Genomic DNA, 13,383 nt, shown 5'->3' with positions numbered 1-13,383 from the left:
ACTTCCCTGGATGAAATCAAGGTCTTAATGTTCATATGGTAGATGATTTACAATATCTCAAATTCTGCTATATTATATATTGTCCTCTGATCTTATTAGTTTTTTCCCAATGCAATGGGAAGCTCATCATTTTTTTAGCCAGAAATATAAACTAAGTCCTTCAAAAAAGTAAGCTAGTGAACTATTTCACAGATACAACTACTTTGACACCATTGAATTCCTTTTAAATATCTTTTTTGTTGTGTCTTTTGTTTTCTACTTCCTTGTACATTACACAATGTTTATAGACTAGCTATCTTATTAGCCATTGAATTTCTCAATGTTAAAATACATATTCTAGAAAATACTTCTAAACCCACTAAACGAGTAAAAATGACCTCTGTTTTTCATAATGTGAGGATACTGTGACAATCTAGAAGCTGTCCAAGGACAGAGATTTTTGCTAATTTGTTTTTTTGATGCTTTTTTTTTTTTTGGTACCAGGGACTGAACTCAGGGGCACTCGACCACTGAGCCACATCCGCAGCCCTATTTTGTATTTTATTTTGAGACGAGGTCTCATGGAGTTGCTTAGCGCCTTGCTTTTGCTGAAGCTGGCTTTGAACTCTTTGATCCTCCTGTCTCAGCTTCCCAAGCAGCAAGGATTACAGGCATGTACCACCACACTTGGCCTTAATGTTTCATAGGTACCTAGAAGGGTGCATGGCACATAGTAGGCTCTCAAAAAGTTGTCAGTAGAAAGTTGAATAAATAATTATTGTCAGAATGTAGGCTTTTATGCAGAATTATGAAAGCAGAGATGTACTATATTTGGAAGTCATTCATGCCCAGTAAGTGGAGATTTACTTATTTGGAAGTGTCTTGCTGAATAAAAATAAAGACCTTCCCAACATCTTGAGGTTCTGCTGTCATCAAATTCAAATGACCATGTCACCCAGGTACTAATTCTTAAATCCCAGAATAGCAGACGATTTGTTCCAATCTTATATTCTCTCTGCCAATACAGAGTAACTGGCAGATTCTCTCCATAGAATACTATATTGGGGTCATTTAAATAACAGAACATATAACTTATTTCTACCAGCTTAAGAAAGGTAAGGGATTTTATTGTGCAGTTCAAGAAGCCACTTAGAGCAAGAAAAGACAGCACATTCAACCAGGCATCAGCAGAGTCCAGAATCAGAGACTGTCTCTGGAAACATGTGGAAGTTCAGTTTCTCTGCATTTGCTTTCTGTCTCAGTCAAATGGGTCCAGTGCCTGTCACAGGACCGAGCACATAATGGATGTACTGCAAATATTTTTGAATGGACAAATGAATGAGTTTTATCTCCGCTTTTCGAACTGTATTTGGGAGAAATGGCTGCATCAAATGGCTGGTCAGCACCACCTGCTCAGTAGCATAACTTTGCTTCAGCTTTAGAATTCTTAGCAAAAGAATCTGGTAGACTGTAGGATGACAATGGATTAACTTCTGGGGAAGAGGTCTAGTTCTTGTCTAATTGGTTGCTTTTAGGTAACTCAGGTTACATTGTCCTATCCCATTAACAGGTGCAGGGACAGACTCACAGAAAAGGGGGTGTTTCCTGAGCAGATGTTCTAAGAGGCATCTGTTACAATGATGGTCTCGTGTTTACTAAAGCAATTTTAAAAATCCTTATGCACAGGCCATTCTGCAATGTGGCTTTATTAGTTTTCCCCACAAGGATGAGAGTCCATTTTCTGTACCTTGAATCCAGGCTGGATCTGTGACTTTCTCTGAGTAACAGAGGGTGAGGGAAGAGATGCTGTAAATGTTCTGCTGCCCCACTGTGTGAAGCATCCCAGGTTTGCCTGTTGTATACAGGTGAGAGTAACCACCACTAGATGTGAGAGCAAGGCTGTGTTAAATTTCTTGGCTCTGACGGTATTTTAAACCTCTAGGTTTTGGGGTGGTTTATTATGCAGAAATAACTGATGCAAATTTCCATAGATGTTAGTAACTTTTATTGTTCTTCAACTATCCAAGAAGAGATTAAAAGTTAAATCTTAAATTGGTACCATAGATTATCAATTGAATACTTACTGAAGTGAACCTGATTTAAAAAAAAAATTGGAAAGAATTGAAATTTTTCCTGGCACTTCAACAGAAAGTGACTTAGTTTTTGTCTTTTGGTTCCTATGCTTACTGACCATCCTGATACTTGAGTTTCCTGGACCTTAGGTCTAATTATAAGATGCATGGGGGCAATAACACGTGCATTTCAGAAAGAACTATGAATATCATCTCTTCAACATGCACAACCATTTTTTCGGGACTCCTCTGAAAATTAAATGGGGTAATTCACACAACATCTACTTAAAAGGTACAGTTTAGGGTAGGTTCCCACTGTAACAGGTAGGTACTATGAAGTCAGAGGGGAAGTTTTGGGGGCACAATGCAAAGAGCTTTCACAATAAGAAAGTACACTCCTATGTGTCATTCTGTCCCTACATGTCACCCCAGAAGATAAATCTGCTTTACCACCCTGTCGCAGGTGTGCTCTATCTAGCAGAAGTGGCATCTGGCTCTTGTTCAGACAAATAACCCCAGACACCATTTAGTGTAGCATTTTTTGAGCTCTGTCTTGGAAAACTTTACCCTTAATAAACTCTTTGAAAATGTGGTTTGGTGATCAAATTTGGGAAATGCTATCAATTATATCATGTCTGAGAGATTAGCAATTTTATTTTCTTACATAAATGACCTTGAGAAACCAAGCAGTAAAAATACACAGAAAAATAATAATGGCAAACTTTGTCTAAACAGTCATTTTCCTTTTGTTTGTTTTAAAAAATGAAGTGATTTTTGCCATATAATACCTTCTAACACATAGCAGAACTTGGGAGGCACTGTGAAAAGACCAGAGAACCGATGGCACCCAATCCTGTTTATAGAGGAGGGCAATGAGCTCTCTGGGATGCAGGGACTTAGAGAGAGATAAGTTGATTCTACCCTAAGTCTCAGGTTATGAATTCACCAGCCCCTTATTTGCCTTCTCTGAAACTTCTTTGTGAAGGAGTGTCCTGCACCCTATTCCCCTATGTGTAACCATCCTCTTAGAACACATAAGGACTGTGGAATCCCTTCACCATCCTGATCCACAATGGAGAACCATCACAATCGGAGAAGCAATTCCATTGCCAAGTGCAAAGCAATGGCTCAGTTGGCCCCATCTATCTCTGTTAACAACCTAAGCATGCTGCCATGGCTTATTTATTACAAACAGGGCACAAAGGAAAACCACAGGCCTTCCTCACAGCCTGGATATTTGCATAAATCCTGAATCTCCCAGCAGAGATGTTTTCTTTGGCCCAGCTGGGTTTTGCTGAACTGTCAGACATGACAAGTGTGTTTAACCCACTAGGGAAAAGTAGAGATACAGCTTAGGGAGGAGGGGCGTTTAGGGTATATTTGAGGTATTTGAGAAGCAGGACTGCCTTATGGTTAAGATCATGGGCTCTGGTTTTGAGTGCTAGTTCTAACACCTGCTTGGGCAAGTTATCTATCATTTCTCACCTCTGTTTCCTCATCTGTGAAATGGAAATTATAAAAAGGTGTAACTTATGTAGTCAGTGCAATTATTGAGTAAAGCTTTATAAATATGGCTCAGTAAATGATAGCTATTGTTCCTAATAGTAACATTATTGTTGCAAGGCGTTTCTAATTTCCTCATTCATTCATTCAACAAATATCTGAGTCCTTTCTACATGCCTGGTGCTGTGTTAGATCCTGAAGTTGAGCTCTAACATCTACAGACACAGGATTTGGAGACAAAAGCAATGCATACCTTTCTGTTCAAAGAGCTCATTTTGTAATAAAGAGAGAAAATCAAGTTGGCAGTGACCTTCATTGATTGCAGGTGCTCTGATAAAGAGGAGCTAAAGAGAGATATACTCACAGGGCTGCACACAGGGTGTGGGAGGGCTTCATGGAGGTGTGACTCTGCAACTGAGCAATGGAGAAGCAAATGATTTCAGTGTGTAGTGGAAGTTGCCTCACTGAAAGCATTTCATACCTGCTAGCTTTGTAGAAAAAGACCAGGAATTAGGCAAGTGAGAATGGATGGAAGCCATACCAGGTAGATAGCAAGTTTGGGGAAGGCATGAAGTTGAAGAAAGCAAGACTAAAGGTGCAAGAGGCTCTTCACAGTCAGGGAAAAGCAGGGGTGAGACTGGCCAGATGAGGATCTCAGTTAGACAGACTTTCCTCCCATGCAGAAGGACTTGGCTTTAATAGAAAAGGTGATGGGGATTATTAAAGGATTTTAAGCAAGGGCAGGAATGTATACAGTTTCACATTTTAGAAAATTGTTTTGGCAGGAGTGTGGAGCTTAGATGGTGAAGTGGAGAGCAGGGAAATGAGACTGGGTCATGCCTAGCTGGGGTAAATGCTCCTCCAAGAAGCCTGCTCTGTATCTAGACCATACTAAATCAGCAGTGTGACACATCCTCCAACACCTAATATCACAGTCATTTATGAACATTCCTCTGATCTCCCACTATACTCCAAGCATGAGGGAGGATTAACTGTCACCAAGGTATTCTCTCTCCTTCACAATGCCTTGCCTAGGACAATTTTCCCTAAAATGTTTGAGTGACTTAAAGGATACACCATCACACAGATTTCTTTCACCTTAGAAAATCTCTTCAGCCAGAGGTCTATTCCCTTCAGAGTTAACAAAAGTCTCTAAGGATCATCCTATAAATAAATAAGACTGGAATAACGCTTCCAGATAAAAATACAGAATACCTAAATTTTAATTTCTGACAAACGATAAATGATTTTAGTTAGATATCATGCAAGTTTTGAGACTTTCTAATACTAACTCATGTTATTTTTACATCAGTAAATAAATGCACACCACACATACCTATATACACACAAATTTTATGGCTGTTACAGAAGCTTGGAGGACCGGGCATAGAAAAAATAGCCCAAAATCAGTTAAAAAAAAAAAAAGCAGTAGGAAAGTGATCATCAAACCTCCTTGGAACTTGCACCTGAATGCTGATCTTCTCTCCTTAGGGAAGCTGTTTTCTGAACACCAATAATCCCTGCCCCACTCAGGTCTCTAACATAAGCTCCATGTGCAATCGCAACCTGTGTTCCTGATTCAGGTGGCTCCCCCTGCTCCTGGCAGAGGTGAAGTCAGTCAGGCAGGGCTGCTGTCTACTCACTACCTGTATCTTCTCACCTTTCCTAGCGTCCCAACTCTACTGTCTAATATGGATTCCTGTCATATGAGGTGTCAATATATATCATCATAGTAAATCTCACTGCAGCCTGATAATTATAATTTATCCTATTTTTATATGAGGAAACTAAGGCTCTCAGAAATTAAATTGCCCCAAGTCACAGAGCAAGTACTGGGGATTGAATCCAGAGTCACCTTATCACTGAACCACATGCATTTTTTATTTTGATACCGGGTCTCCTTAAGTTATTTAGGACCTTGCTAAATTGCTGAGGCTGGGCTTCAAACTTCCGATCCTCCTGCCTCAGTCTCCCAAGTTGCTGGGTTTACAGATGCGCACCACCATGCCTGGTTTAGATCCCAAGTCTTTCTAATTTCAAAGTCCAAACCCCTTTTTATTATGCCTAACTCAAATTTAGCTGGGTAAACGTCCCCAAATTATGCAAACAACTCACCCTGACAAAGCTGCCACCAGCCTGACATTGTATATTGCCCATAACTAGGACTCAAATCTCTATGTACTGCCCACCAAGTAGAACCATACTGGGCTTGAGGCTGGCTCCTTTCCCCAGTTTCTAATTGAAGCAAAATCTGATTTGATATCCTTGCTTTTCAGTAGTCAACCCTGTAGCTGGACAGGTATCCTTTACCTCCAGTGCTTCTGTTTCCAATTTTTATGGTGACAGCTACCTTCCACTAAGCTCTTAGCATATCTCATAAGTGGGCTTGCTAGAATGGAATATTTAGGAAAAAAAAGTGTGTGAGTGTGTGTTTTCACATATTTACGGTTGGGAATTGAACCCAATACCTTATGCATGTTAGGGAAGTCCTCCACTGCTGAACTAAATCTCCAGCCCCAGAAAGGTATATTCATAACTCTGAACTGGGCTGGAGTCCAGGAGCTGGGGCTGGTTCCTGGCATTATGTCCTAAAGCCAACACAAAAAAATGACAGAAGTCAGATCCCTGAAAGGCATTGGTCTGGGAAAATGAAGAGTCAATCTGAGGGAAGGCTCTGACTTGGTCAGGTAGGACAAAGATGAGGAAATGAGTTAAACGTAGCAGAACTGTGTTGAGTTGCAGGCTGAGCCTGCACATGAAGCAGGGTAGACAAGACACAGGGAGACATTCCTTGTGGCACAGGTTCTATCTTATAGGAAACCTATCGTCTTGCCCGTTGGTGAGAAGAGAACCACGTACAAATTTTAGCTCCCTTTGTTTTTGAAATAGATACCAGAAAATAGAAAGTGGCAAAGGCCATAGAGGCAGGATTCCTTTGAGACTAAGACCAATTTAACTCCAGGAGGAGGCAAAGATGCAGGAGCGTGTACACGGATCTTGTTTCATGCAGTCCAGGGCTTGGTGGCTCTTGATGCTGTCATCTCCAATGGCATCAGCATTTCACTGAGCAGCCATAGTGTCGGCCTGCTGCCATCTCCCCAAAGAACAGGTGGGTTCTTTGAAGGGACAGACACAATGTACTATTAGTACTGTTCCAGTGAAACATAGAAATTATGCCATGAAAACTTAATTGCCACTTTATTCACTAATCAGCATTAACATAGAGAATATTTAAAGCTACAACAGATTGTTAGCAGCAGCCAGGAGTGAGGCAGCAGCAACTTCTAGAAAGCAATAAAATTAAGACCTATTATACTGAGAATGACTGAGTCAACTTCCTGCAGTGTGGGTGTGAAAGGGTTATACAGTTGTATTTGGCCCATTGAGAGGCATGTTGAGACCACCAGCTCCTTTGACTTCCCTTCCCCAGTATCCCTGAGGTATGTTCAGTTGAATTAAACTAAGTTAATTCAGTTCCATTCATGATTAATAAACAAGAGGTGGTTAGAACTGCTTCAAAGAACACACAGCACATGTCATCAAGGAGTTTGTAGAATGTTACTAAGTATCAAACAATAAAAGGATGGTTATAGTCAGACCATCATATTTAGGAAAGAGAACGAGCCTAGTTTGATTTCTGACTCTAAATTTTTTAGTGCTTTGGCCTTGGAAAGTTACCTAATTTCTCTGAGCTTGACTTTTCTCATCTTTAGAACAAGGACAACATTATGGTCCCAGCAAGGATATTGGAGTATTAAGTATAATAGTATTTGACCTCCTACAGTGTTTGGCATGGACTATGTGTTTGTTAACTGGTTTTAACCAAAGGAAGACAAAACAAACAAAAAACAGTGAAAAAATAAAAGCAAAAATAAAATACTGAGCGGGTTTTGAAAACATATAATTGACACTGTATTGCAAAGACAGGGGAGGCTTAATGGAAGAGGTATATGTGATGTAACCTGGAAGGACAAGGAGTCATTTGATAGGTGAGAGATTTTGAAAATCATCATAGGTGTTCAAAAAGTTACTGATGAATGATGGAGGATTATATTTCAGGCAGCAGAAACTAGTGACAGAGACACAAGGAGTGGCGATGTGGAATCTGTTACAGGAATAGCAGGATTAATTTGTCTGGAGAGTAAAGAATTGAAGACAAAAGTAAAGGAAGTTAGAAAAGCCATTGGGCACATGCAGTATTGAGCATGAATACCAAACTGAATTGCTGGTTAATGAGTGTCATGGGCAGCATGGGAAACATTGGAAATTTCCAAGCAAAGAAGAAACACATTTGGAGGAGTCAGTGGTGTGGAGAAGAGATTTATGTGAGGGAAAACAAAAGCCAAGCATGCCAGTGCAGTTTATGTACCAGTTTGAGCAGGCGATAATGAGGACCACAGGTGATAACAGGTAAAAGTAAGCAAATGTGAGAGATACTGCAGAATACAACCCATGAGAATTGGTAAGCAGTTGGATGTGGGGATAAAGGCATGTGCTATTTAAAAGTACTTGGGTACCTTGAATGGTGAGCAGAGGAAAACAGCGGGTAACCCAATTGCCAGAAAGTGGTGAGGGAATTACGCCATTAGGGAAAGACAGAGCAGATTGTTATGGAGGGATTAGGAACCAAGCCAGAAAGAGTCCCACTGGCCTTTACAATTTAGCACTTTTGTAGCCAGGTCAGACTCCATCCTGGGTGGTTTGTTTGCAGAGAGACTGGCTATGCCTTCCTGGAAATTTGTGGTGTCACCTGCAAATATGGATTTGAAGAACTTGATTTGTATAGACTATGCTTTCTAAGGACAGAGGGACCCTCCAGTTTAAAGGCCCATTGTGGCCTTTAAACTGGAATGAGCAATTAGGGAATAGAAAATGGATATGAAAACTTTTATTTTTAATATAGAAAAATAATTCAAGAAATCTCAGGGGCTAGGGATGTGGCTCAGTGGTTAAGTGCCCATGGGTTCAATCCCTGGTACAAACAAATGATAATAATAATAATAATAAATAAAGAGAAAAAATATTAATATTTAATATTTGGAATGAGACTAGGTTCTTAAGTACAATTTATAGGACAGTAAAAGGTGCTGGCAGAACAAGACTTTATCACTGGGAAGGTTAGCAGTGGTGTCTATTCAAGGACTTGCTTCTGGGTTATTGCCATAGGTCTTCATTTATACAAAGTAGAGTACATTATATGATATTAAACAAACTAACCCCCCACATAAGGCACTTATGAATTATAATAATCCCCTCTGAGGAATTTCACAAATAATTTAATAGTATCTAGCTCAGAATATGGTACAATTAAGAGTTCACCTATCCTTGATATACAAAAGTAAAGATTGACAATCAAATCAGATGTGACAAGTTAGTTAATAGTACTATGATTATTTTTAAAACTATTTTAATTAGTTGCAGCCACTCTAATTAGTTATTAATGTTTTCCTAGCTGTATGTTGTGCATATATTGTATAAGTATACTTAGATGGTTTGAGTCTGTTCATTTTTATATATGCACGAAGGACACAATATGTTTGTTTCTATACTAATTTTATTTAAATAGGTATAGTCCAAAGGTTTGGAGATCACAGCTATCAGTGATCTTCCGACCCTTAAGGCTTTGTAGTTTTATACAATTAATGAGATTGATTTTTTTTGAGAGAGAGATTTTGTTGGGGGAATAATGGAGGTACATAAAAGACTTGGTGTGCAGCGAAAACATGAAAGGTGTGTATTATTAATAACAGGAGGAAAGGGGACAGAGAGAGGAACGGGGAGCATTGAAATCAATCAAAGCAGTCTCAAGTTTATCCATAATGCCTAAGTGGCATGGAAGAAACCACAAATCTGTCCTATGCTAAGGGGTTGCCTGACTTTCTCATGATCTGATGGTACCCAGAGGTGGGAAGGAAGTTCTTTCATAGATGCCATTTCATACAGCACCTAATGCTTTTTTTCTCCTCCCACCACTCAGAAGCTGTTGCGATGGGCACATTTTTAGAATATTTAAAAATAAATTACTGTTAGTGGTAAAACACACAAACTAGAGAAATGCTGGGCAAGTATGTGCTTCAAGCTACACAGCCCAAGGCTGCTGTGTATAAAAATACTTTATGTCTTCCATTGGGCTAAATGGGGCTTTAGCAACTGGTAATTTTTGCATGTCATAGTCACTGCTAATTGTTGAATTAGAACATCTGTCAAAAATGGGAATATTTTTCTCAGACGCAGGAAAAATTAGCTCTTCTCCAAGACAGTACAAAGCACATCAAGACTGTTCACAATCCTATGCTAATATTTTCTTATTCTGACCATGATCTACAACTGGGAAACCTATTAGGTGACTTCCTGACCCCCTTTACTTAAAAAGCAGTCAAGGCTTTTGCAGACTCTTTGGATATCCCCAAGAAAATGACAACTACAACGTTGTCTAGCAAAAGGTCAAAAACTGGTCAATGTATGATTTAACAAGTTGCCTCCCTCCAACCAGGGATGTAAAAACTGTTCTAGTGAATTCTATATACAGCTTGACTCCAGTGAGTCAGAAGCTATTTGTGTACATGGCTTTGAACAAATCTTATGCCTTCTCTGGGTTCTATCTTCCATAAAACAAAGAGATGGGACCAAACAATGGTTTTCAAACTTTGAAATCTTTAGAACACTAATGCTTCCTCATGGCTCTTAGATGAGGTGCCTCATCTCTAAAGTGCCTGAATAAAATGGGCCAGCCCTTTTCCTCCACCTCAATAATTTTAGTTCTTCTTGTATCTACTTAGTGGTCCATTTAGGAGAGAGAATGATTTGACATCAAAAATATTGGGAAGTTCCTGCAGATATCCACTGTGATGGATCAGACAGGCCCATGTAAAGTGGAGCCAACATCTTCCGTAACACATTTTGACTAGACAAGAGGATGGCATCGCCAGACTCACTAGCCTATTACAGTCCTAAACCCAGATCTGCAGAGCCCCTCAGCCCTTTAATTTCCTCCATTCTTCTTGCTACAAATATCTTCCCTGCTCCTCCTCCCTGACCATGTTGTCCTTTTTCTTCAAAGCCCCTGCGTAAATTGCACATGTCATAAAGCCAGTCATAACTCCCTATTTGGTCTCTTTCACATCTGAGGGCTTAATCCACTAAACTTCTGTATTCATCATTTGCCCCCAGGCTACTTTAGATTATTGTCTACAAATCATGTTTCCCTCCCAAGAATGTAAACTCCTCCAAGGGAGTGGCCAGTGTTTTCATTTTCACATCCCAACATAGCCTAGCATAATGTTTGATGATGCATGGCAAACTTTGTGGGATTTTGGTGTTTGAGTGACTGAATCATTTGATTGCAAAATCAGACTTACAGGATGCAAGCACAGATCAAATCTCTGATGCTTTGTGAGATCCCAAAATTTAACCATACTCTTTCAGCATTAACATACTCAAATTATCCATCCATCCAGAAAAGCATTTATTGCTCTTGGGTTCACTATGGACTTTTTTTTTTCTTTGTTGCTATAGTCAGTCAGTCACCAGATATCGGCAATGTGAAACTCCCCTACATGTATATTTGTGGAGTTAATTCTCTCCTGTTTATTCACACTACTACTACTCTAGTGAGGCCTTGTCATCAAGCTGGAATTACTGTATTATCCTCCTAACTTGACTTTCCTTCTCCAGCTTGGTTCCCCTCAAATTTTTCACTCATGCTGCCTCCAGATTGATCATTCTACACTGGAAATATGAACATGTCATCCCTCTTTATAAAACCATTCATTTGTTCTCCATCAACTATACATACAGATCAAGAACATTAGTAAGGAATTTGTCTCAGTCTATTGAGAGGCTTAACAAAAATACCATAAATTAGGTGACTTACAAACAACATAAATTTATTTCTCACTCTTCTGGAGGATGCAAGTTCTGAGATCAAAGTGCTGGTGGATTTGGTGTCTGGCAATAGCGCACTAGTTCACAGACAATGCCTCCTCACTGGGTCCTCACCTGTTGGAAGGGCCAAGAGGATTCCCTCAGGTATTCTTTACAAGAGTACTAATGACATTTCCAAGGCTCCACCTTCTGATACCATCACTTTGAGGTTAGACTTTCAACTCATCAGTGGTCGAGGATACAAACATTCAGGCCATAGCAGCATGAAGCACCCTACATAACTTGACCTTTTTCTAATTTTCAAGTCTCTCTGTTTGATTGTCCCTGACACACATCTTACATTTAGTAACACTAAACTGCTTCTACTTTCCACTACAAACTATGCTGTTGGATGACTTTACCATTTTGCTCATTCTGTTGCCTCTGTCTGGCATCCCCTGACCCTCTTACCCCATCATGCTCAGTCGATTATTCTTCCTCTTTAAGGAGCAGTTTTAGACTTGATTTCTCCAAGTAGCATTTTCTTAACTGCATGATTTGGTGAAATAGATGGAGTCTCAGCTACTGTTATATTTTGAACATAAATCTAACTAAGCATTTGTTGAACAAAGTCAATACAAACACAAAGATGAAAATAAAATACAAAAGGAAATATGAATGACATAGAACTATATATGTAAAATATACAAGTAAATAAAAATATAAAGTAGTTAATTGTCATGTTTTCATGGTAATTCATGGGTGGCAGAACACATTCACATCCATCATCTCCTTTGAACCTCAAAATTATTTTGTGGCATAGCAAAGAGCAAGAACCATTTTTTTTTGAGATGGTCCTAAATGATAAGAGATCAAATGACTTTCCAAAAATTACAAAATACATGGCATATAGGAGTTCAGAATTGGTGCAGTGAGCATCATGGTGTGTATACACACAAAGTGCTCAGGGATTGTCAGCTACTGTTATCATCTCCACCCAGGTCTATGTATTCCATAGCCACACCATACATGCATGATGGTAGTAATGTGATTCCTGATCAGCTTGCTAGCTGGTACCACAGAGGAATAACCATTCTAGGCTTCCACAGAATAGCCTCATGGCCCAGAAATGTCTCAAAACCAAACCCACCATAAGAAGCAAGTGGGGAAGATGATGGTTCTAGGGCCATACACTCCTATCCCATTTCCTGAGGCGACATCTGATCTTCTTATCAATATATTATTGTTAATCATTGAGCTTGTTATTTTATACCTGCCTTCTTTTTTTCCTCTCTTTTCACATTTTAAAAAATAATTGGCTTTGAATTATGCCTGGAAATGAGAAACCCAGAGGGTGTGTTTATAGCATATGGCTTTGCACTAGGTATGTGTGTGTTCTTGAAAAGTAATGTGAATCAAATTCTGGTAGCGCAAATACCATTTTAAATGCCTGAAAGAAGCTCCATGTTTAAAGGACTCCTCTGGGAAATTATCAAGTGAAAATTCATTCCCTTCTTCCCAATCTGTCAGTATATTTGGATTTTCAATAAATTTCTTAATTGGTGTGCTCTAAATATACATGCTCAAAAATAAATATTTATAGATCTGCCTACCATGTATCAAGCATTTGTTGGTGCTGAGCATATTAGCACCTCATGGGGTTCACATATTACTGGGAAAGAAACAGTAAGCCATAATTATACAGGTAGCCAATCAATTAATTATGAGATACAGGTAGCCAATCAATTAATTATGAGTGTGTGTTACCAAAGAAAGCACCAGGTGCTCCTGCAGTTTGGAATGGGGAGACCTAGCCTACTTATAGCTATCAGAGAAGGCAAGAAGTTGTGGCACAGAAGAGGGGTGGTCTGGTGAAATTGGCTAAGTGGTGAGATTTGAGGTTGGCAGTGTTAACTAGGAGTCAGGTCTTGGCTTGAGATAGATCTATAATGAAATGTTGTCCAGA

The sequence above is a fragment of the Ictidomys tridecemlineatus genome, chromosome 11 (assembly GCF_052094955.1).
Source record: "Ictidomys tridecemlineatus isolate mIctTri1 chromosome 11, mIctTri1.hap1, whole genome shotgun sequence".
NCBI lineage: Eukaryota > Metazoa > Chordata > Mammalia > Rodentia > Sciuridae > Ictidomys > Ictidomys tridecemlineatus.
The sequence above is the reverse complement of the archived record's forward strand: the minus strand, read 5'-3'. Positions refer to the sequence as shown.